This window comes from Gadus chalcogrammus, chromosome 7, assembly GCF_026213295.1.
Source record: "Gadus chalcogrammus isolate NIFS_2021 chromosome 7, NIFS_Gcha_1.0, whole genome shotgun sequence".
In the NCBI taxonomy this organism is placed as follows: Eukaryota; Metazoa; Chordata; class Actinopteri; order Gadiformes; family Gadidae; genus Gadus; species Gadus chalcogrammus.
Window position 1 is genome coordinate 1,198,823 of NC_079418.1, and position 22,778 is coordinate 1,221,600.

At 43.0% G+C, this 22,778-nt stretch overlaps 1 protein-coding gene across 8 annotated transcripts in view; it reads left to right on the forward strand.

The window, feature by feature from the left end:
- Positions 1-22,778, forward strand: part of LOC130385356 (NACHT, LRR and PYD domains-containing protein 12-like) — a 167,379-nt gene that overhangs the window by 70,379 nt on the left and 74,222 nt on the right. The window lies entirely within an intron of this gene.

Sequence of the window (22,778 nt, forward strand, 5' to 3'; positions counted from 1 at the left end):
TTAGAGAGCTTAGTCTGGTGCCCCAAACTTCCCCCCGTTTCTTAGGCTAGGCCTTCCTCTGGGCCCTTTAGTGTTGTTCAGACCAACAGAACCACTTTTCGGCTGGGGACAGTGAGAGCTGTCAGAGGAAGGTGGAGCTTCACTGCCCAGCAGAGGGCGGTGTCTGGGCAGTCCATTTCCTTTATTTTACAATTTAAATCTGTTTTCGTTTAATCATGACTTACCTAATGAGTTTTTTATTTTTTAATTAGCCTTCACCTGGTTTACTTGTGGATGATGAGTATACTTTTTTATGTTTGCTATTGCCTTTTGTGCTTCATTTTGTTGATTTTGATAATTGTTAATTTTTCACCAGTAGATCCACTGAATACTCATTTAAATGGTGATCTTAGTCGAGGAACAGGCCAGTGCCTCTCCTACTGTACGAGGTGTTATTTCCAACATTCTGCCATATACCTAAGGTATATGGCCCTGCCACAGACAGGGCCATATACCTTATCATGGGAGACTGTTATTTTGGTATTCACGCTTTCTTTCCTATAATACTGGCCCCAACCCTTTGGTTTGGTGAGAAGAGGGATGGACAGCCAAGGAGCACGTCTGGAGACTGCTCCTCACCTCCTACACTGAGACTATCCCACCTAAGTCTGTACCTGTGCTGTATGACATCCTCCAATAAACCTCCTATTCAACCCTCTGATCCAACCTGGCAAGTTGCTTTGATTTCCACTTGAAGAATTACTACTACGAGGAAGAAATACACAACGCAGAGTCTTTACGAACAGTTTAGAAATAAGCTCAACATCTAATACAGATCTGTTTCACCTCATTTATATTCTTATTTTTATTATTTTTTGTTGGCCTACGGAAAGCTTTTTTTTTTGGCAGTCAGTTCAGCTGAACATTTTACTGTATTACAGTAACAGATAAGTTACCATTTTGTACTTTTGCAATGATTTCATCATTAAATCCCCTGAAAGAACATTTTCTTACCATTGTGTTTATCATAATACTTCAGTGCAATTACTGTACTGTGAGTTTTGCCAAAATAGGTAACATTGGATTATTTTCAGAACTCCAACAATGTTGCAGCATCAACTATAGGTGTACAGTACGACTCTCTGGGATTGTGAGTTTAGCCCATTGGAGCTCATTGGATAGATAAATATGCATTGTATCCTATCGAGATACAATTGTGTCAATGCAATATTTATGTGATACATTCACGTTATTGTATTAAAATACGGCAACAATATTTATACTGTATGTACCACCTAATTGCAACTTTAAAAAATGAGTTTTTTCTAAACAATTGTATACATTTGAATATGTAAGATGGCCTCATAAAGTCAAAATAGGTAAACAGCTTTTTGATGGAAGTGTTTTAAATGTATCCCACACAAGTGTTCAATTGATGCTCTCTAAGAGATATTCATATGATCGTTGTGTTTCTCGTTTTGGTGGGAAAAAATCTGTTTTGAGAGGAGAGAACATGAGTTTTGATGAAACCAACTCTTTTCAGATTTGTCCTTAGCGTTTTGAGGAATTGAGCTATAGTTTCAGAAAACGTGTTTAAACAATTGAGAAAAACTGTAAGAAATGCTTCCTGCTTGTTCAGAACACCGCTGATAGACTCCTAGAGCCCTTTTTTAGCGGTTTGAAACGCAAGTGAGAAGCGCAAAACGGAAGTAGCTTTGTGGGCGGGGCTCTGCCGCTGTCGCTGGCCGATAAATTACTCTTGACCCCTGAAGTAGCCTAATTTCCCGTAGGTGTGGTTTGGGCCTAACGTGCAATAAACCAATGAGAGTGCCATCTCCCATCCCCTTTAAGAGCCATGAGCACATTTGAACCTGATGAGTTGATATTTTGACAGCGCGTTTACAATCTCAGATGAGACAGATGCATGACCACATTAATGTAAAACTTCAAATGGCTTAGTTTATGGCCAAATAATATAACCTAATTCACACATGGAATGGCTTTTTATTCTACAACATCCGAAATACTGAGTCGTCGTGTAAATTGTCTGTCTGTCTGTCTATCTGTCTGTCTGTCCGTCTGTCTGTCTTTCTTTGTCTCTCTGTCTCTTGTCTCTCTCTCTCTCACCCTCTCTCTCCCTCCCCTCCCCCTGAGTCGGAGGATACACACGCATATATTAACACACAAGCACATATATTCACAAACGCACATATATTACAAACACGTGCCCACACATTCAAACACAAGCACACACATGCGATATAAATAGGCATATGTACACACCCACACACATATTAAGACACGCAAACACACAAATAAACACACGCTCGCTCGCACACACACACACACACCCTGTGTGGACCAAGAACCTGACCCTACCCAGGACCAGATACAGGGGGGTTCGATAGTCTTCATCCGGGGGGAGGTACCAGGACCAGATACAGGGGGGTTAGATAGTCTTCATCTGGGGGGAAGTACCAGGACCAGATACAGGGGGGTTAGATAGTCTTCATCTGGGGGGAGGGTACCAGGACCAGATACAGGGGGGTTAGATAGTCTTCATCTGGGGGGAAGTACCAGGACCAGATACAGGGGGGTTAGATAGTCTTCATCTGGGGGGAGGGTACCAGGACCAGATACAGGGGGGTTAGATAGTCTTCATCTGGGGGGGAGGTACCAGGACCAGATACAGGGGGGTTAGATAGTCTTCATCTGGGGGGAGGTACCAGGACCAGATACAGGGGGGTTAGATAGTCTTCATCGGGGGAGGTACCAGGACCAGATACAGGGGGGTTAGATAGTCTTCATCTGGGGGGAGGTATCAGGACCAGATACAGGGGGGTTATATAGTCTTCATCTGGGGGGAGGTACCAGGACCAGATACAGGGGGTTAGATAGTCTTCATCTGGGGGGAGGTACCAGGACCAGATACAGGGGGGTTAGATAGTCTTCATCTGGGGGGAGGTACCAGGACCAGATACAGGGGGGTTAGATAGTCTTCATCTGGGGGGAGGTACCAGGACCAGATACAGGGGGGTTAGATAGTCTTCATCTGGGGGGAGGTACCAGGACCAGATACAGGGGGGTTAGATTGTCTTCATCTGGGGGTTGGGGCCCCCTTGGGGTCCGACCCGGGGCGTGTGTGCGGTTGGATCCCCCCCAGAAGGTGCGGGCTCTGGGCTGGTACCTGGAGGAGCCCCAGCTGGCCCAGATCTCCACCAACCTGCTGGACTCCCAGGTCACAGCCCTCCACCCCGTCCACGAGGCCGTCTGCAGCCGCGCTCAGGTCAGGGCTCATCCTGGGGCTGTGCTGCCATGTTCCAGTACTGTGAGCACTGCACAGCGCCACTGCACGGTGTGGTAGTGTTGAGTACTGCACAGCGCCACTGCACTGTGTGGTAGTGTTGTGTACTGCACAGCGCCACTGCACTGTGTGGTAGTGTTGTGTACTGCACAGCGCCACTGCACGGTGTGGTAGTGTTGAGTACTGCACAGCTCCACTGCACTGTGTGGTAGTGTTGAGTACTGCACAGCGCCACTGCATTGCGTGGTAGTGTTGTGTACTGCACAGTGCCACTGCATTGTGTAGTAGTGTTGTGTACTGCACAGCGTCACTGCATTGTGTAGTAGTGTTGTGTACTGAACAACGTCACTGTATTGTGTAGTCCAGTGTTGTGTACTACACAGCGTCACACTGTATTGTGTAGTAGTGTTGTGTACTACACAGCGTCACACCGTATTGTGTAGTCCAGTGTTGTGTACTGGACGGCCTCACCTGGAGGAACTGGAAACCAGCGGAGGCATAATCAGTCCCAGTATGAGAGCACTTAACCAACCCTACTGAATGACTCTATGGAGACCTGACATGGAGACTAGTGGCTAACTAGCTGTGGCTAACTAGCTGTGGCTAACTAGCTGTGGCTAACTAGCTGCCTCTCTCTGCAGGTCATCAGGAAACTAGGACTGGACTCTCTGGGACCTTCCAACCCCAAGGAGAGAGACATTGAGTAGGTTATAGTGCGTACACACACACACACACACACACACACACACACACACACACACACACACACACACACACACACACACACACACACACACACACACACACACACTGATATAGACTTACACACATACACACCCTCACACACACACACACACTCATACACACACACCCCCACTAACATAGACACACACTCACATAGACAGACACACACACACAAACATAGACACACACAAAAAAAAAAAAACACACACACATATAGACACACACAGTTGGACGAAAAGTCTGACACACAAACACACACAGAGTTAAAGACAAACACACACACACACACAAAGAAAGAAACACAACACACACACACACACACACACACTCACTCACATAGACACACACACACACAAACATAGACACACACACACACACACACACACACACACACACACACACACACACACACACACACACACACACACACACACAGTTAGACACACAGTCTGACACACACACACACACACACACACACAGTTAAAGACACACACAGACACACACACACACACACACACACACACACACACACACACACACACACACACACACACACACACACACACACACACACACACACACACACACACACACACACAGGTAGAGAGGCAGAGAGAGGCAGAGAGAGAGAGAGAGAGAGAGAGAGAGAGAGAGAGTGACCCAACCCAGTCGGGGGCCGGGCAGCACCACCCTTCCAGGTGGGGAGCGAGAGCGCCACGTTGGATTCCCCCCATCTTATGAAGGCTTTCAGCAGGTGAGTTCAATCCCTCAATGAGTTGGCCAGCCAATCAGCTTCCCTGGAAGAAGAACAGAGGCCAGCAGAAGGGAAGCAAGACGACTCAGGGCCGTCACAGTAACCTGATTTCAGACTATAAACAAACTTTAACGCTAACAAACTTAGTTTATAATGGCATATTACTGTTGTATGTAAAGGAGTCATGCTACATTTAGTCAGATCTCAGTGAATATAGTAATTGCAGGAAGTATGCTCACTAGTAATGTGTGGGTGTCTCTTTAAAGAGCCGTTTTGGGTGTGCTTGTGCGCTACACGTTGTCTTGCCATGGGACGGTTCCCTGTGCAGAGAAGTAGGACGTGAAGGCCTCCCGGATCCTGATTGCTTCCCTCACTGAGTTGTCAACACAGTCTCACTCCCTACTCGTCAAATGTGTGACGCATGGCCAAGGATCCCTGGCGTCAATTTCCGACGAAAAATGGGTACCTTTTTCGTCGTTTTTCAACGCCGGATAGACATTCATGTTAATCCCTCACCGTCGGATATAGACGAAAGGAAATCAATGTCTATCAACGGTGATGCCGTCACGTTATGCAACTATTGTCGATTGATTTGTTTGACAGATTCACCATTAAACGTGTTTCTGATGACATTTCTAGTGAGAAATGTACTTTTTCCTTGAATAATCTTCAGTCAGTGAATGTGTATGATCTTTATAAATTTTTATTATCTGAATGGGAAATGCAATATTTCAGGATCGATTCACCGTTAAACGTGTTTCTAATAACATTTCTAACGAGAAATATACATTTTACTTGCATTATCTTCAGTCAGTGATTGTGTCTGATCGTTAGTTTTATAGTTATTAGGAAGATTTAATCGTCTCGCTCGCATGTTTCAACGACTTCAGGTTGCTAGGGACGCTGCTTTCGCTAAACTAGCAGCTCACGTGTTTCCTGCGTTTGTGTTATTAAACCGTTACTTTATGTAACTTTTAATGATATTGTAATAACCACAGGCGTTGTAATAACCACTGGTTTTCATGTTGGATGGGGACCAACGTTCTGAGCATCACTTGCGGGGACCACCCTTTCTAAAGGTTCTACAGGTATGAAAAAAATCTGGTATACTCACAAATCCTGTGTAAGCTTATACACAACTTCAAATTGTTGAAATGATGAAGTAGTGATTTGACCATGCTTAATGGGGACTTTTAAAAAAACAGTAAACATGGCTGATGAGGACTTCATTTACATATATTTTGCGTAATTCACACAAATTCCTATGCGATTAGTGGGGACCTTGCAACAAGTATACATTACATTGAAATGCAAAATTACACCTCTATCCATATTACTGCATTTGTAAATCTAAAACCAAGTAGTATTAAGACAGTAGTACATTAATGATTGATAAAAATCAATCAACATTGCAGATTAAGATTGATATTGCTAGGAATATGAGTGAGAATTAAATTAACATTTAAGGATGTAGTAAAAGGGTATTTATTCACCTAGTACGAAGGATTGAAAGATAGAAGCTGGATAGTTTCAAGTCAAAGCTTTCTACTTTTTAAATTTTCAGTCACAAGTATGTCATTTCCGGCTTAGAATATCAACCATAATCACCCAACTACAGTTTCAGTCAATCTCCTTCAACTATGCAACAATGCTAAGACTAACTACCTCTTGAATTCCAAGACATGAATTACGCATTTAAATTGCGGTCTCACTCATTTTTGGGCTTTTATTGGCCCTTCAACAAGATTTGTTGGATACAAAGCATCTGGAAATACAGAATCAAGGTAGAAACGTCACCATATTCTTTTAAAATTATGCCCTTTTTGGCCTTTCTGAGCAAAATGATAGTACTGAACGACTACCTGAAATTTAAATCTATAATAATTAAACTTCTTTCAGACTCATGTTTCAATTACGTGGATATATATACATGTATAATAATTAAAAATTATTATACATGTATAATGTATAATATTATACATTATACATGTAATGTATAAACTATTTTCATTGCCACTTCTTTTTGTAGGACTTAATTCGGTTATGAATGTAGAATTTAAGGTTCTGCCAATCCCGGTTCTGTAGTGCTTCTGGTTCAACCCTTAAACATTTCTCGCAATCACTCTTCCCAGGTACAATGCAAGAGGTGATGAAGCGAGTCATGTGCCTCTCGACTGCCTGGACCTCCGTCGGCTGCCAGGGTTTTTTCTTCTTTGCAGCTTTACCTTAAAGTGGGCAGAGAAAATTGTAATTCAAAGGATTAGGAATGTGTGCTGGAATTTGGTATACAGAATAAGCCAGTATCTACAGTAAAGAAGAAAGTAAACTTATGTGCACTCTACTTATGGATAAAACATTTTCAGTCAAACATTGATTTGTGCATTCTGCCACTTGAACTTAACTGAAATCAACACTGGGGAAAAGGAACAGCTAAAAGGAATACAAATAAATTGTGCAATATGATCACTGTCTGGGCTCACTTTTCATACATTCAGGAAAATGTGAATTCGTAATTCATGTTCTCTTTTGATCCTGTGTTTGCAGGAGTTTGTTGCACGGCTGCTAGAGTTGACATTGAGCCAAATAGATAGGTTTCATAAAAAATGTAGACATGTGTATAGAGTTCACCTTGGGAGGAAGGCCTCATAGCGCCGACTTCTTCCGGCATTTCCACCAACGGTCGTTGTCTGCGTTTCTTGGGTGGTGGCATTTCAGGGCTCTCGATGTGAGGAGGAGTCTCTGCTGATGGTTTTATGGAAAATAATCCAAATTCAACATCACCAGAAAGACACATACTTTACATGTTCTATAGAATGCTGACAATACCCAAATGATGACCTTTTTGCAGGAATGTTTGTCATTAGTGAAAACAAGTGCATTCAATCATTAACGTTCTTGGTGAGGGAAAAATAGGTGCAAAACAAACGGCCATCACAAAGAACCAAGTACCAACCAAATATTGAGGTAAACTTTACCTGACCAGGCCATTCAGTTAAGGTTCTTTAAGGATGCATGTTTGATTAAGTATGCCACGTGAGCCAATTGAAAGCTAATATGCATCATCTTAGCTTTCAATTTTCAAACAGATATTGCATAAATCCCCCCATTATAGGCATATGCATTGAAAATAAACTAATGACAATTCATCCCCCAACCTTTGTATATTCTGATAGGGCTGTTATAACTGATACAACTTTAAATTGGTACACTGAATAAAATCCATTTCCAAAGAGGAACAGACAATCTTTACTGACGTACAAAAGACATGTGTAAAGAGTTCACCTTGTGAGGAAGGCCTCATAGCGCCGACTTCTTCCGGCATTTCCATCAACGGCCGTTGTCTGCGTTTCTTGGGTGGTGGAATTTCAGGGCTCTCGATGTGAGGAAGAGTCTCTTCTGCTGATGGTTATGGAAAATAATCAAAATTCAACATTACCAGTAAGACACATACTTTACATGTACTATAGCTTGAAGACAAAACCCAATTTATGTCCTTTTTTGCAGGGATGTTTGTTGTATTTAGTGAAAACATGTGTATTCAATCATTAAAGTTGTTGATGGTTAGAAATAACCAAGTGCCAACCAACTCTTGAGGTCAACTTTACCTGAGCAGGCAATACAGTAAAGTGTTTTTTTAAGGACTTAAGTTTGATTGAAGTATCCCATGGATTATGTTAGATTCTTTGCATAATTTTAGCTTTAAATTCCTAAATAGTTATTCCATATGTCCCCAAATGACACTTACAATTGACATTACATACCATCAACAGTAGATGAACAGTGTGCCTCCTGTGTGCTTTCATCTTCACTTTCAAAAACATTTTCTGTGGAATTCATACAAGTTATCATTCATACTAGTTATCAATCATTGATATCAAAACACAAAAAATATAAAATAGGAAAAAACCTACCATCTGGACCTATCCCAATTTCATCCAAGTTCTTGCCATGAAATTCTGCTAATCTTCCTTGCTCAAGTGCCATTAAGAGTTTGCTAATCTTAGCGAGTTGCAGGGTCTTCTCAGGTAGTCTGTAGTATTCCCGGTGTATTCTTATATCATGCCCCAGAAAGTTGGCCAACTGGTCCATTTCTGTGTTCGTCATGTTCAGCACAGTTGAAAGAGTTGCGGCATGCTTTCTGAGTCTTGTCGACGTCAATGACTTTGGACACTTAGCACCACAGATTTTTGCAAAGCCACGGATGCAGTCTGAACCCCGAAAATGTGTCATACATTCTGGTCTTGCAAAGAGGTAACAATTTTCTTTTAGAACGCCACAAGCCTCCCTCTGCCCAACAAGCAGTTCTAGTGAAGTGAGCATTTTGGGAGTCAGGAGAATAGGAACCGGGCGACCACGTTTTCCCCTGATTATAATCCGTGAAAAGTGTCTGCACAGTTTCTTCTCCACTTCAGACAGTGCCCAGTCTACATCATCATGCTGGTCAGAGGTGTCTCGTGATGTAAACGCAGTTAAGGGCATGCTTGCCACCTCTCCCTCCCTGCGACGGTTGAATAAAATGATCTGGGTCAGACACACCTTTGCCAGCTCCATCCAGGCTTTTGTACAAGGATGTTCAGACAGTGAACTGAAACAACCCTCTTGGACTCGACTGAGGTACGTGTGCATTTTCTGGACGTCTTCAGTAAAGGGCATGAGAGTGGGCACATTCCACTTTGCTTCCCGGATGTTCCTCAATGCTGTTGCTGATATCAGCTCATTCCACTTTTCACCATGGACATCTAGAAACTCGCTAGCATTTTTTGCAAGCTCTTTGTCGTTTGAGATTAAACCCTGAGCCTTTAAGAGTTTGCTTACTTTAACAAGAGCATTCCCAAGTTTGGTTGCTAGTGATGGAATCAAAAACATGTTTGTTTCACTGTCATAACCACATGTCTTCTTGACAGCTTTGATCGTCTCCATGTAATTTTTAGGATTTATCAGATCTTCCATTTTTTTTAGGTTGGTGACTTTCCTGGCATTGTAGATCAGCCTTCCCATTTCTCGCATCTTCTCCTGAACACACTGTTGATTCTTATCTGATGTCCCTCCTTTGTTTAACAAGTGTTGCCCCACATCAATAATGACTTGGTTGTTTTTTATTTGATCTGTGATTGGGCCAGGATTTATGGCACTGATTACTCCCCATAGTTTTTCAGTGACGGCACAGGCCCCGTGTATGTACAGATGGACTGAACACGGTTTTTTCCTGGTTTAGAGGTGACTGATCCAGGTTTAAATCTGCAATTCTTCATGTGCCGCCACAAGACTTTTCTTGAAAAAAGTCCTTGGCAGTATGCACAGTGCATGAAGTCATTTCCCTGCGCTTTTTCAGGTGGTCGTTTAAATGGCACTAGTTCCCCCTTTCCTGACTCCATAACTGCAGCATTGTGAGCATAGTTTCCCCTGTTGCGAATATAATCTAGCTGCATTTTTCTCTCCTTTGAACCCTTTGGAAAGCTAAAAGATTTAGCCACATCAGATTCCTTTCCATGTGCACTTTCTAGATGCCTTGCCATCTTAGCATAAGACTTAGAGCAATACAAACAGTAATGTCTCTTGTCGTACACTCTGCTTCCACTTCTCTTTTGGCATTCACCAACAACTATACTGTCATTTTTGTTCAGACTTGAACAGGGTTCTTCTTCTGCTCCAGTGGCTTCAGAAGTAAGGCTTTGGCTGTCAAAGGTCATGTTGTCCGACGTTGCGGTTTCACAGACAGGAGTACTCATTGAGTCAGAGTCATTCAGCAAGTCATCAAGAGATTGATATTTTTTCTTTTGTTTAGTTTGAGGGTAACATCACTATCTTCACTGTCGCAGCTGGAATCTGGAATGTACTGATCTGAACTCTCTGATGTGGAATCATATAGTTGAACAGAATCGTCAAGAACGGTGTCTTTCATCTAAAAACAGAAGAAGTAAATGGGAACAATCATTTTAGTTGTAAATACATTTTCTTGAAAAAGGCTAAACATTTTATGATTTTGAGTTTTAAGTGAGGGAATTTGCTTTGTTGTCATTTACATTTTAATAATCTTTTAGGTTTTGGGACAGTAGATCTTAAATTACACTGAATGAAATCGACTTGTGCATCACTTTTTCTTTAAGCCAATTTTAAACTGTTCTCTGGTATTATAGAGCACAAATTTGAAAAATTATTCATTGAGAAAGTAATCAACTGATTAGTTGATGAAAATGATTATTGATTGAAGCCCTAAACAATCCAGATAAGTTCCGTACAGTAGAGCCATACAGATACATTAAAACATTTTAATTAAAAAAGAAAATGTATACATTTGTATAAAATACTTGTATATGGTTGATCCACACTATGAACCAATGTCATTTTTGCCACTTACTATGATACTTTTAGTTTGTCTCAGTCTTGGGACAAACATCTCATTTTCATTTGGGATCTGTACATAAAAACAACAGCGCAAACATTTACCATTAAACTATTGGCAGCTGAATCAAATACCTATTGGTTTAAAATATTACATTTTGCCGCTCGGGGTGGCACAATCACAAAATAACTAAAGATAGTTTGATAATGTCAGGAACTAACATGGGAGTTGTTGTCTTAACCACCACTGCCAGGGAAAATCTATCTGACATAGGTAGATATACCATATTAGTTTGCGGCTTAGAACTCCAGATTGAGTCCGCTTTTTGTGCTGCATATTACGACATCTTGAGTTTATACATCACATATATCTAAAATAGTCTTGGTGGGGACATTTCAAACGCAATGTTAAAGTTCCTTGTGGGGACCAGTTGTCAAGATTAACATGATAACATGATTAAGATTAACGACTGATTCTGACAAAATCTCTTGGATGAGATGCATGCCTATATACACCAGGCCGCAGAAAAAATTAATTAAACATTCAAAATATCTGTTCCTGCCCAGCCCAGCTCGTTCTGAGAACACACTTTAATAACAGGCTTTGTGGGGACATTTCAAACACAATGTTAATGTTCCCTGTGGGGACCAGTTGTCTCCAATGTTTCACCCAAAGCTTCTAGCCAAACACTGACTAAAAGGTGTGTTGTGGGGACATCGTGAGTGTCCAGAATAGAGTGATAATTAACCTAGAAAGAAAGTCCCTCTGAAGATTAAAATATATTTTAAATATCCCACTACCATACATCTTATAGTTGCATCACATTAAACTTTTTGGCTGTCTTCATTTGAACCAGAACACAACCAAAATATTCTTCCTTTCCTATTTTGGCTAGCTTTAAAAACACAAAAACTGAAAAAGCAAGGCTATGAGAGAGACTATAATTACATTTGAAGTGATAAACATGAATGTACCTGTTTAGTGATTTTTGGACGAGTAGCATCATCATCCTCTTCGGTATTTGAAAGGACAGGTTTCGAGCCCCCATCTAGCAGGGCATCGTCTCCAACTGTGGTCATCTGTAAAAAAAACAAAAACAAAAAACATTTCACAATGACTATTTTACATTCTGAAAACATAATATGTCAATTTGATGTCCACTGTAAAACATGATTAAGATTAACAAAAGATTCCGACAAATCTCTTGGATGAGATGCATGCCGATATACACCAGGCCGTAGAAAATAAATGATACATTCATAGTCAAAATATCTGTTCCTGCCCAGCCCAGCTCTTTCTGAGATCACTTTAATAACATGCTCTGTTAGGGACATTTCAAACACAATGTTAATGTTCCTTGTGGGGACCAGTGGTCTCCAATGTTTCACCCAAAGCTTCTAGCCAAACACTGACTAAAAGGTGTGTTGTGGGGACGTCGTGAGTGTCCAGAATAGAGTGATAATTAACCTAGAAAGAAAGTCCCTCTGAAGGTTAAAATATATTTTAAATATCCCACGACCATACATCTTATAGTTGCATTACATCAAACTTTTTGGCTGTATTCATTTAAACCAGAACACAACGAAATATACTTCCTTTCCCATTTTGGCTAGCTTTAAAAACACAAAAACTGAAAAAGCAAGGCTATGAGAGAGATTACAAATACATTTGAAGTGATAAACATGAATGTACCTGTTGAGTGATTTTGGGACGAGTAGCATCATCATCCCCTTCGGTATTTGAAAGGACAGGTTTCAAGCCCCCATCTAGCAGGGCATCGTCTTCAACTGTTGTCATCTGTAAAAAAAACAAAAACAAAAAACATTTCACAATGACTATTTTACATTCTGAAAACACAACGTGTCAATTTGATGTCCACTGTAAAACATGATTAAGATTAACGACAGATTCCGACAAATCTCTTGGATGACATACATGCCGATATACACCAGGCCGTAGAGAAAATAAACGATACATTCATAGTCAAAATATCTGTTCCTGCCCAGCCCAGCTCTTTCTGAGATCACACTTTAATAACATGCTTTGTGGGGACATTTCAAACACAATGTTAATGTTCCTTGTGGGGACCAGTTGTCTCCAACGTTTCACCCAAAGCTTCTAGCCAAAAACTGACTAAAAGGTGTGTTGTGGGGACGTCGTGAGTGTCCAGAATAGAGTGATAATTAACCTAGAAAGAAAGTCCCTCTGAAGGTTAAAATATATTTTAAATATCCCACGACCATACATCTTATAGTTGCATTGCATCAAACTTTTTGGCTGTATTCATTTAAACCAGAACACAACCAAAATATACTTCCTTTCCTATTTTGGCTAGCTTTAAAAACACAAAAACTGAAAAAGCAAGGCTATGAGAGAGAGTACAAATACATTTGAAGTGATAAACACAAATGTACCTGTTTAATGATTTTTGGACGAGTAGCATCATCATCCCCTTCGTTATTTGAAAGGACAGGCTTCGAGCCCCCATCTAGCAGGGCATCGTCTCCAACTGTGGTCATCTCGTAAAAAAAAAAAAACATTTCACAATGACTATTTACATTCTGAAAACATATCATCAATTTGATGTCCACTGTAAAACATGATTAAGATTAACAACAGATTCCGACAAATCTCTTGGATGACATGCATGCCGATATACACCTGGCCGTAGAGAAAATAAACGATACATTCATAGTCAAAATATCTGTTCCTGCCCAGCCCAGCTCTTTCTGAGATCACACTTTAATAATGCTTTGTGGGGACATTTCAAACACAATGTTAATGTTTCTTGTGGGGACCAGTTGTCTCCAATGTTTCACCCAAAGCTTCTAGCCAAACACTGACTACAAAGGTGTGTTGTGGGGACGTCGTGAGTGTCCAGAATAGAGTGATAATTAACCTAGAAAGAGAGTCCCTCTGAAGGTTAAAATATTTTAAATATCCCACTACCATACATCTTAGTTGCATTACATTAAACTGTTTGGCTGTATTTATTTAAACCAGAACACAACCAAATATACTTCCTTTCCCATTTTGGCTAGCTTTAAAAAACAAAAACTGAAAAGCAAGGCTATGAGAGACTACAATACATTTGAAGTGATAATATGAAGTACCTGTTGAGGGATTTTTGGACGAGTACATCATCATCCCCTTCGTATTTGAAGGACAGGTTTCAAGCCCCCATCTAATTATAATAATATAATAATAGATTCAATTTATATAGCGCTTTCACGTACTCAAAGCGCTTTACATAGGGCACAAAATAATAAACAAGAAAAAAAAAAGTTGATGGGGCTAGGGGTAGTGAGTGATCTAGGGGTAGGCAGAGGAGAAGAGTCTTGAGGCGGACTGGAAGATGGTGAGGGACTCAGAGTCACGAATATGTTGGGGGAGGGAGTTCCAGAGCCTGGGAGATGTCCTGGAGAAGGCTCTGTCACCTAGCTGTGGAGTTTTGATGTGTGGGTGGAGAGGACCGCTGAGGAGAATCTGAGGGCCCGGGGGGTTGGTAGAGGGAGAAGATCAGAGAGATATGGAGGGGCCATATGGTGGAGAGCTTTGTAGGTGAGGACCAGGAGTTTGTAGTGGATCCGATGTGAGATGGGGAGCCAGTGGAGATTCTTGAGGACTGGGGTGGTGCCACGCTTTAGTATGAGTGAGGAGACGGGCTGCATTCTGGACCAGTTGGAGTCTGTTGATGGAGGTGGTGGAGATGCCAGCGAGGAGTGAATTGCAATAATCAAGGCGGGAGGAGAAAGGCATGGATGAGTCTTTCTGCAGCGTGAGTTGTGAGGAGGATCTGATCTTTGCAATATTACGGAGGTGATAGAAGGAGGTTTTGACAGTGTGGCGGATTGGGATTCAAGGGAGAGGGTGGAATCAAAGATTACGCCGAGGTTGCGGGCCTGGGGGAGGGGAGACCGTGTGCCGTCGATAGTGAGTGTGGGGGGGTTTGCGAGTTTACTGAGGGTGGATTTGGAGCCAGAGGAGGAGTTCAGTTTTGTTGCTGTTAAGTTTCAGGAAGTTATTTTGCATCCAGAGAGTGAGTGAAGACAGGCAGGTTTCAATGTGGGAGAGGGGGGGGTTGTGGGGGGATTTGGTGCTGAGGTAAATCTGGGTGTCGTCGGCGTAGCAGTGGAAGTCCATGGAGAAATGGCGGAGTAATTGACCAAGGGCGTCTCCAACTGTGGTCATCTGTAAAAAAAACAAAAACAAAAAACATTTCACAATGACTATTTTACATTCTGAAAACATAACATGTCAATTTGATGTCCACTGTAAAACATGATTAAGATTAACAACAGATTCCGACAAATCTCTTGGATGAGATGCATGCCGATATACACCAGGCCGTAGAGAAAATAAATGATACATTCATAGTCAAAATATCTGTTCCTGCCCAGCCCAGCTCTTTCTGAGATCACTTTAATAACATGCTCTGTTAGGACATTTCAAACACAATGTTAATGTTCCTTGTGGGGACCAGTGGTCTCCAATGTTTCACCCAAAGCTTCTAGCCAAACTGACTAAAAGGTGTGTTGTGGGGACGTCGTGAGTGTCCAGAATAGAGTGATAATTAACCTAGAAAGAAAGTCCCTCTGAAGGTTAAAATATATTTTAAATATCCCACGACCATACATCTTATAGTTGCATTACATCAAACTTTTTGGCTGTATTCATTTAAACCAAACACAACGAATATACTTCCTTTCCCATTTTGGCTAGCTTTAAAAACACAAAAACTGAAAACAAGGCTATGAGAGAGATTACAAATACATTTGAAGTGATAAACATGAATGTACCTGTTGAGTGATTTTGGGACGAGTAGCATCATCATCCCCTTCGGTATTTGAAAGGACAGGTTTCAAGCCCCCATCTAGCAGGGCATCGTCTTCAACTGTTGTCATCTGTAAAAAAAACAAAAAACATTTCACAATGACTATTTTACATTCTGAAAACACAACGTGTCAATTTGATGTCCACTGTAAAACATGATTAAGATTAACGACAGATTCCGACAAATCTCTTGGATGACATACATGCCGATATACACCAGGCCGTAGAGAAAATAAACGATACATTCATAGTCAAAATATCTGTTCCTGCCCAGCCCAGCTCTTTCTGAGATCACACTTTAATAACCTTGTGGGGACATTTCAAACACAATGTTAATGTTCCTTGTGGGACCAGTTGTCTCCAACGTTTCACCCAAAGCTTCTAGCCAAAAACTGACTAAAAGGTGTGTTGTGGGGACGTCGTGAGTGTCCAGAATAGAGTGAAATTAACCTAGAAAGAAAGTCCCTCTGAAGGTTAAAATATATTTTAAATATCCCACGACCATACATCTTATAGTTGCATTGCATCAAACTTTTTGGCTGTATTCATTTAAACCAGAACACAACCAAAATATACTTCCTTTCCTATTTGGCTAGCTTTAAAAACACAAAAACTGAAAAAGCAAGGCTATGAGAGAGAGTACAAATACATTTGAAGTGATAAACACAAATGTACCTGTTTAATGATTTTTGGACGAGTAGCATCATCATCCCCTTCGTTATTTGAAAGGACAGGCTTCGAGCCCCCATCTAGCAGGGCATCGTCTCCAACTGTGGTCATCTGTAAAAAAAACAAAAAACATTTCACAATGACTATTTTACATTCTGAAAACATATCATGTCAATTTGATGTCCACTGTAAAACATGATTAAGATTAACAACAGATTCCGACAAATCTCTTGGATGACATGCATGCCGATATACACCTGGCCGTAGAGAAAATAAACGATACATTCATAGTCAAAATCTGTTCCTGCCCAGCCCAGCTCTTTCTGAGATCACACTTTAATAACATGCTTTGTGGGGACATTTCAAACACAATGTTAATGTTTCTTGTGGGGACCAGTTGTCTCCAATGTTTCACCCAAAGCTTCTAGCCAAACACTGACTACAAAGGTGTGTTGTGGGGACGTCGTGAGTGTCCAGAATAGAGTGATAATTAACCTAGAAAGAGAGTCCCTCTGAAGGTTAAAATATATTTTAAATATCCCACTACCATACATCTTATAGTTGCATTACATTAAACTGTTTGGCTGTATTTATTTAAACCAGAACACAACCAAATATACTTCCTTTCCCATTTTGGCTAGCTTTAAAAACACAAAAACTGAAAAAGCAAGGCTATGAGAGAGACTACAAATACATTTGAAGTGATAAATATGAATGTACCTGTTGAGGGATTTTTGGACGAGTAGCATCATCATCCCCTTCGGTATTTGAAAGGACAGGTTTCAAGCCCCCATCTAATTATAATAATAATAATAATAGATTCAATTTATATAGCGCTTTTCACGTACTCAAAGCGCTTTACATAGGGGCACAAAAATAGATAAACAAGAAAAAAAAAAAGTTGATGGGGCTAGGGGTAGTGAGTGATCTAGGGGTAGGCAGAGGAGAAGAGATGAGTCTTGAGGCGGGACTGGAAGATGGTGAGGGACTCAGAGTCACGAATATGTTGGGGGAGGGAGTTCCAGAGCCTGGGAGATGTCCTGGAGAAGGCTCTGTCACCTAGGCTGTGGAGTTTTGATGTGTGGGTGGAGAGGAGACCGGCTGAGGAGAATCTGAGGGCCCGGGGGGTTGGTAGAGGGAGAGAAGATCAGAGAGAATGGCCATATGGTGGAGAGCTTTGTAGGTGAGGACCAGGAGTTTGTAGTGGATCCGATGTGAGATGGGGAGCCAGTGGAGATTCTTGAGGACTGGGGTGATGTGGTGCCACGCTTTAGTATGAGTGAGGAGACGGGCTGCTGCATTCTGGACCAGTTGGAGTCTGTTGATGGAGGTGGTGGAGATGCCAGCGAGGAGTGAATTGCAATAATCAAGGCGGGGAGGAGATGAAGGCATGGATGAGTCTTTCTGCAGCGTGAGTTGTGAGGAGGATCTGATCTTTGCAATATACGGAGGTGATAGAAGGGTTTTGACAGTGTGGCGGATGTGGGATTCAAGGGAGGGTGGAATCAAAGATTACGCCGAGGTTGCGGGCCTGGGGGGAGGGGGAGACCGTGGTGCCGTCGATAGTGAGTGTGGGGGGTTTGCGAGTTTACTGAGGGTGGATTTGGAGCCAATGAGGAGGAGTTCAGTTTTGTTGCTGTTAAGTTTCAGGAAGTTATTTTGCATCCAGAGAGTGAGTGAAGACAGGCAGGTTTCAATGTGGGAGAGGGGGGGTTGTGGGGGGATTTGGTGCTGAGGTAAATCTGGGTGTCGGCGTAGCAGTGGAAGTCCATGGAGAAATGGCGGAGTAATTGACCAAGGGGGAGGAGGTAGATGATGAAGAGGAGGGGCCAAGTACAGAACCTTGGGGAACACCTTGTGTGACGGTGGCTGTGGCAGATTTGTGGTTGTGGAGGGAGATGAAGTGAGATCTGTCGGAGAGGTAGGAGTGAAGCCAGCTAAGTGCAGTTCCTTCAATTCCGAGGTTGCTGAGTCTGGTGAGCAGGATGGTGTGGTTTACAGTATCGAAGGCTGCACTCAGGTCAAGAGGATGGAAGTTGAGGGAACCAGAGTCGGCAGAGATGAGGAGGTCATTGAGGACTTTGAGGAGAGCAGTTTCTGTGCTGTGGAGGGGGCGGAACCCAGATTGGAGGGATTCAAAAAGGTTATTGGCGTGGAGATGGGATTGGAGTTGTGTGGTGACGATGCGTTCAAGGGTTTTGGAGAGGAAGGAGAGGTTGGAGATTGGGCGGTAGTTACTGAGGGAGGAGGGGTCAAGTCCAGGTTTCTTGAGGGTGGGGGTGACAGCAGCAGATTTGAAGGCAGAGGGGACAGTTCCATGGGACAGTGAGGAGTTGAAGAGCTTAGTAAGGTAAGGGCAGAGAACGTGGAGGCAGGACTTGAGCAGGGAGTGGGGAGGGGATCGAGGCAGGTAGTAGGTTTGGAGGAGCCTATAAGTTTGGAGAGTGCAGGAGGGGTAATCAGGTCAAAGTGGGTGAGACGGCAATGGGGAGGAGGTTTGGGAGGTCAGAGAGATGGGTAGGGGAGAGGCCATGAGTGTGCAGGGGGGTTATGTACAGGGAATAGTGAATGGTTGATTGCAGTGATTTGTCGGCGAAGAACTGGAGGAATGAGTTGCAGAGATCTGGGGTGGAGGTGGAGAGGGTGCTGGTCCGCGGTTTGAGGGGTTGCTCACTGTGGAGAGGGTTTGGGGTTTGACAGGGGTCAGAAAAGATGGCGGAGAGGTATGCAGACTTGGCGGCGGTGAGGGCGTCTTTGTAGGCAGTGAGGTGGAGTTTGTAGCCTTGATGGTGGACTGTGAGTGAGGTTTTTTGGAGAGTCGTTCGAGTTGGCGGCCGGTTGTTTCAATTTGCGGAGTGCAGGTGTAAACCAGGGTGAGGATGTATTAAGGAGACAGTTTTGGTTTTGAGGGGGGCCAGAGTGTTGAGGGAGGAAGACAGGGAGCATTAAGGTGGTTTGTGAGCTCATCAGGTAGAGAGGTTGAGTCGAGGGGGAGGGTGGAGGAGAGCAGGTCAGAGAGATGGTGGGGGTCAATGGATTTTAGGTTACGGAAGGTGATTTCTCTAAGGGGGCGGGGGCGGGAGATGGGGGAGAGGATGGAGAACCGTAAAAGGTTGTGATCAGAGAGGGGAAAGGGCATGGCCGGAGGTCGAGTACAGGGAGATTAATGGAGCAGACAAGGTCAAGGATGTTGTCTTTGTCGGGTGGGGAAGGTGACATGTTGGGCGAGAGAGAATTTTCCAATAAAGTGGTGAATTCAAATGAGAGCTTGCAAGTGGGGGAGTCCATGGGATATTAAAATCACCAAGTAACAGCAGACGTGGAGAGAGGGTTGATGCTAGTGTGAGGAGTTCAGTGAAGTCAGAGAGGAATGAGGGATTAGGTTTTGGTGGCCGTAGATGAGGATAACTGTTGTGGCGGAGGGGGCTTTAAAAGCAATGAATTCAAAGGATGATATTACTAAAGGGAGGGTGAGTTCTTTAATCAAATAGGTCTCTTATGTATGACGGCGAGACCACCTCCACGGCGAGAGGGCGGGGTTTGGCGATGTAGCTGAAACCAGGGGGAGATGCTTGGTTGAGGGAGAAAATTCATTGGGTTGTTGCCAGGTTTCAGTTAGTAGAAGGAGGTCGAGTTATTATCAAGGATGAGTTCATGTATGATGGGGGCTTTATTGGTGAGTGAACGAGTGTTGAGGAGGGCAAAGTTGACACAGCCAGAGGGGGGGGATCGGGGCAGGTTGGAGAGGTCTGAGGTTAGTCAGGATAGCTGTGCGGGAGGACAGAGGGGAGCTCACCTGCCTGGTGAGCTGCTGCCTAACGGCAGCGTTGAAAGGTCCGGAAGCAGCTGAGTCCTGATGACGAGGTAGGGGCGTGACGGAGCGTGCAGTTGACCGGGTGAATGGGACGCAGAGACCGTGCTGGGACAAAACAAATCTACGGCGGGAGCTCCTGTGGATGTAACGGCGACGACGTAGGAGTCCAAGTTGTTTGATGACTGAGATGGATGATGGGAGGGAGTAGTTGAACATACCAAACAGCTGTGCAGGCGAATAGGTGAGCATGATGCTGCCGGGCGAAGGGAGCAACAGCTCAGCGTTAGCGGCTAGCGCGGGCCCGGTGCACAGAGATGGATGACAGCAGTGTAGACCAGGATTACCCACGGCAAGACAGGAGGAGTGGACCGGGAAAAGACTGACTGTGGGGAGACCATACAAAGTGAGGAGGATCGATGTGATCAGCCTGACCGACGGAGCAGCCTAGCGTTAGCCGCCACACAATAGATGAGAGAGGGGGGACCCACTAGCAGGGATCGGGAGGCGAGTGGCTGAAAGTTGTCCGGCAAGGCGATATAGGTTGTTGTTGGAACCAGATGGCTCTTTTCCCGGTGAGGCAATATTGTACAATGTGTTGGAAGACGTCAAAAAATGCTAGATGCCTAACTACCCAGCTAACAACGTCGGTGAGGCTAAAAATCAATGTCCCGAAAAACTGGAATGGCTCGTGACAATAGTTTGTTAAAAATGAAAAATAAAAGTGAAAAAAAAGCACAGGAAAACTATTTTATCAGTCACAAAAATCGAAAAAAGTCGTGATCAGAGAAGCGGCGAACAAACAATGCCAGCGTCCTCTCTGGTAGCCATGACAACTGAAACAACAATCTAGCAGGGCATCGTCTTCAACTGTTGTCATCTGTAAAAAAAAAAAAAAAAAAAAAACATTTCACAATGACTATTTTACATTCTGAAAACATAACGTGTCAATTTGATGTCCACTGTAAAACATGATTAAGATTAACGACAGATTCCGACAAATCTCTTGGATGACATGCATGCCGATATACACCGGCACATATACACTCTCTACGCCGTAGAGAAAATAAATGATACATTCATAGTCAAAATATCTGTTCCTGCCCAGCCCAGCTCTTTCTGAGATCACACTTTAATAACATGCTTTGTGGGGACATTTCAAACACAATGTTAATGTTGCTTGTGGGGACCAGTTGTCTCCAACGTTTCACCCAAAGCTTCTAGCCAAACACTGACTAAAAGGTGTGTTGTGGGGACGTCGTGAGTGTCCAGAATAGAGTGATAATTAACCTAGAAAGAAGAGGGAGTCAAAGCCAAAGTTCCTTCCCCCCCCCAATTCATTCTCAACCTTGGCTGAGATAACCCCCACTACGAGTCTCGTTGTAGAAATACCAGAGACGAGAGTCCGACGTGTTATGCGCCATAACACCAAAAGCAGAACAGTTATCCAAATAACAAGGAAGTGTACAACACTTGCGTTGCAGTCCTGGAGCTCTATATCTAAATAATATCATATATAAATAGATATCTATAACATATATACATATATCACGGCCAAAAGCTGTGTGCGCCTCCAGACGATATTATGAATCACAAACGACTTTGTCGGGTTCTGCGACGTCTCTGGTTCTTCCACTTTCTGCCTGCTGCCGGCTGCCCTCTGCCGGGCGATGGTGCCTCGCGGCAACCGGCGGCTTATCGCAGTTCATGTACTTCAGCGAGTCAAAGCCAAAGATCCTTTCCCCCCAATTCCTTCTCAACCATGGCTCAGATAGCCCCCACTGTCTCGTTGTGGAAATACAAGAGACGTCAAAGAACCGACAAGAAACACACGCACATGTGGCGCTCGCACGGTCGTGTCTCATTGGCGGGCCAACGTCTCTGGGTAACCCTTCCTTTTACAGTCCCCTAATTACTAGGTATTTACCCGGTACATACATGGTAAATTATAGTGTATTACTGGGTAATTACCACTGGTAATAAGAAGGTAAATACAGAGGTAGTTACCCGGTAAATACATGGTAAATCATAGTGTATTACTGGGTAATTACCACTGGTAATAAGAAGGTAAATACAGAGGAATTATCCGGTAAATTATAGTGTATTACTGTGTAATTACCACTGGTAATAAGAAGGTAAATAGAGGAATTACAGCTGATGCACCAAGTAAAACCTCCACTATTACCCATCAACTCAACTAAGTAGCGTGTAGTTGTAACTGTTTTAGGTTGGTAATAACTCAGATAATGTGTACTTCCTAGGAAATTAGGCAACCAATTCTTAGAAACACCTATTATCCAAGGTTTATGTTGGTAACAGCCCAAATTTAATGAGGTACTAT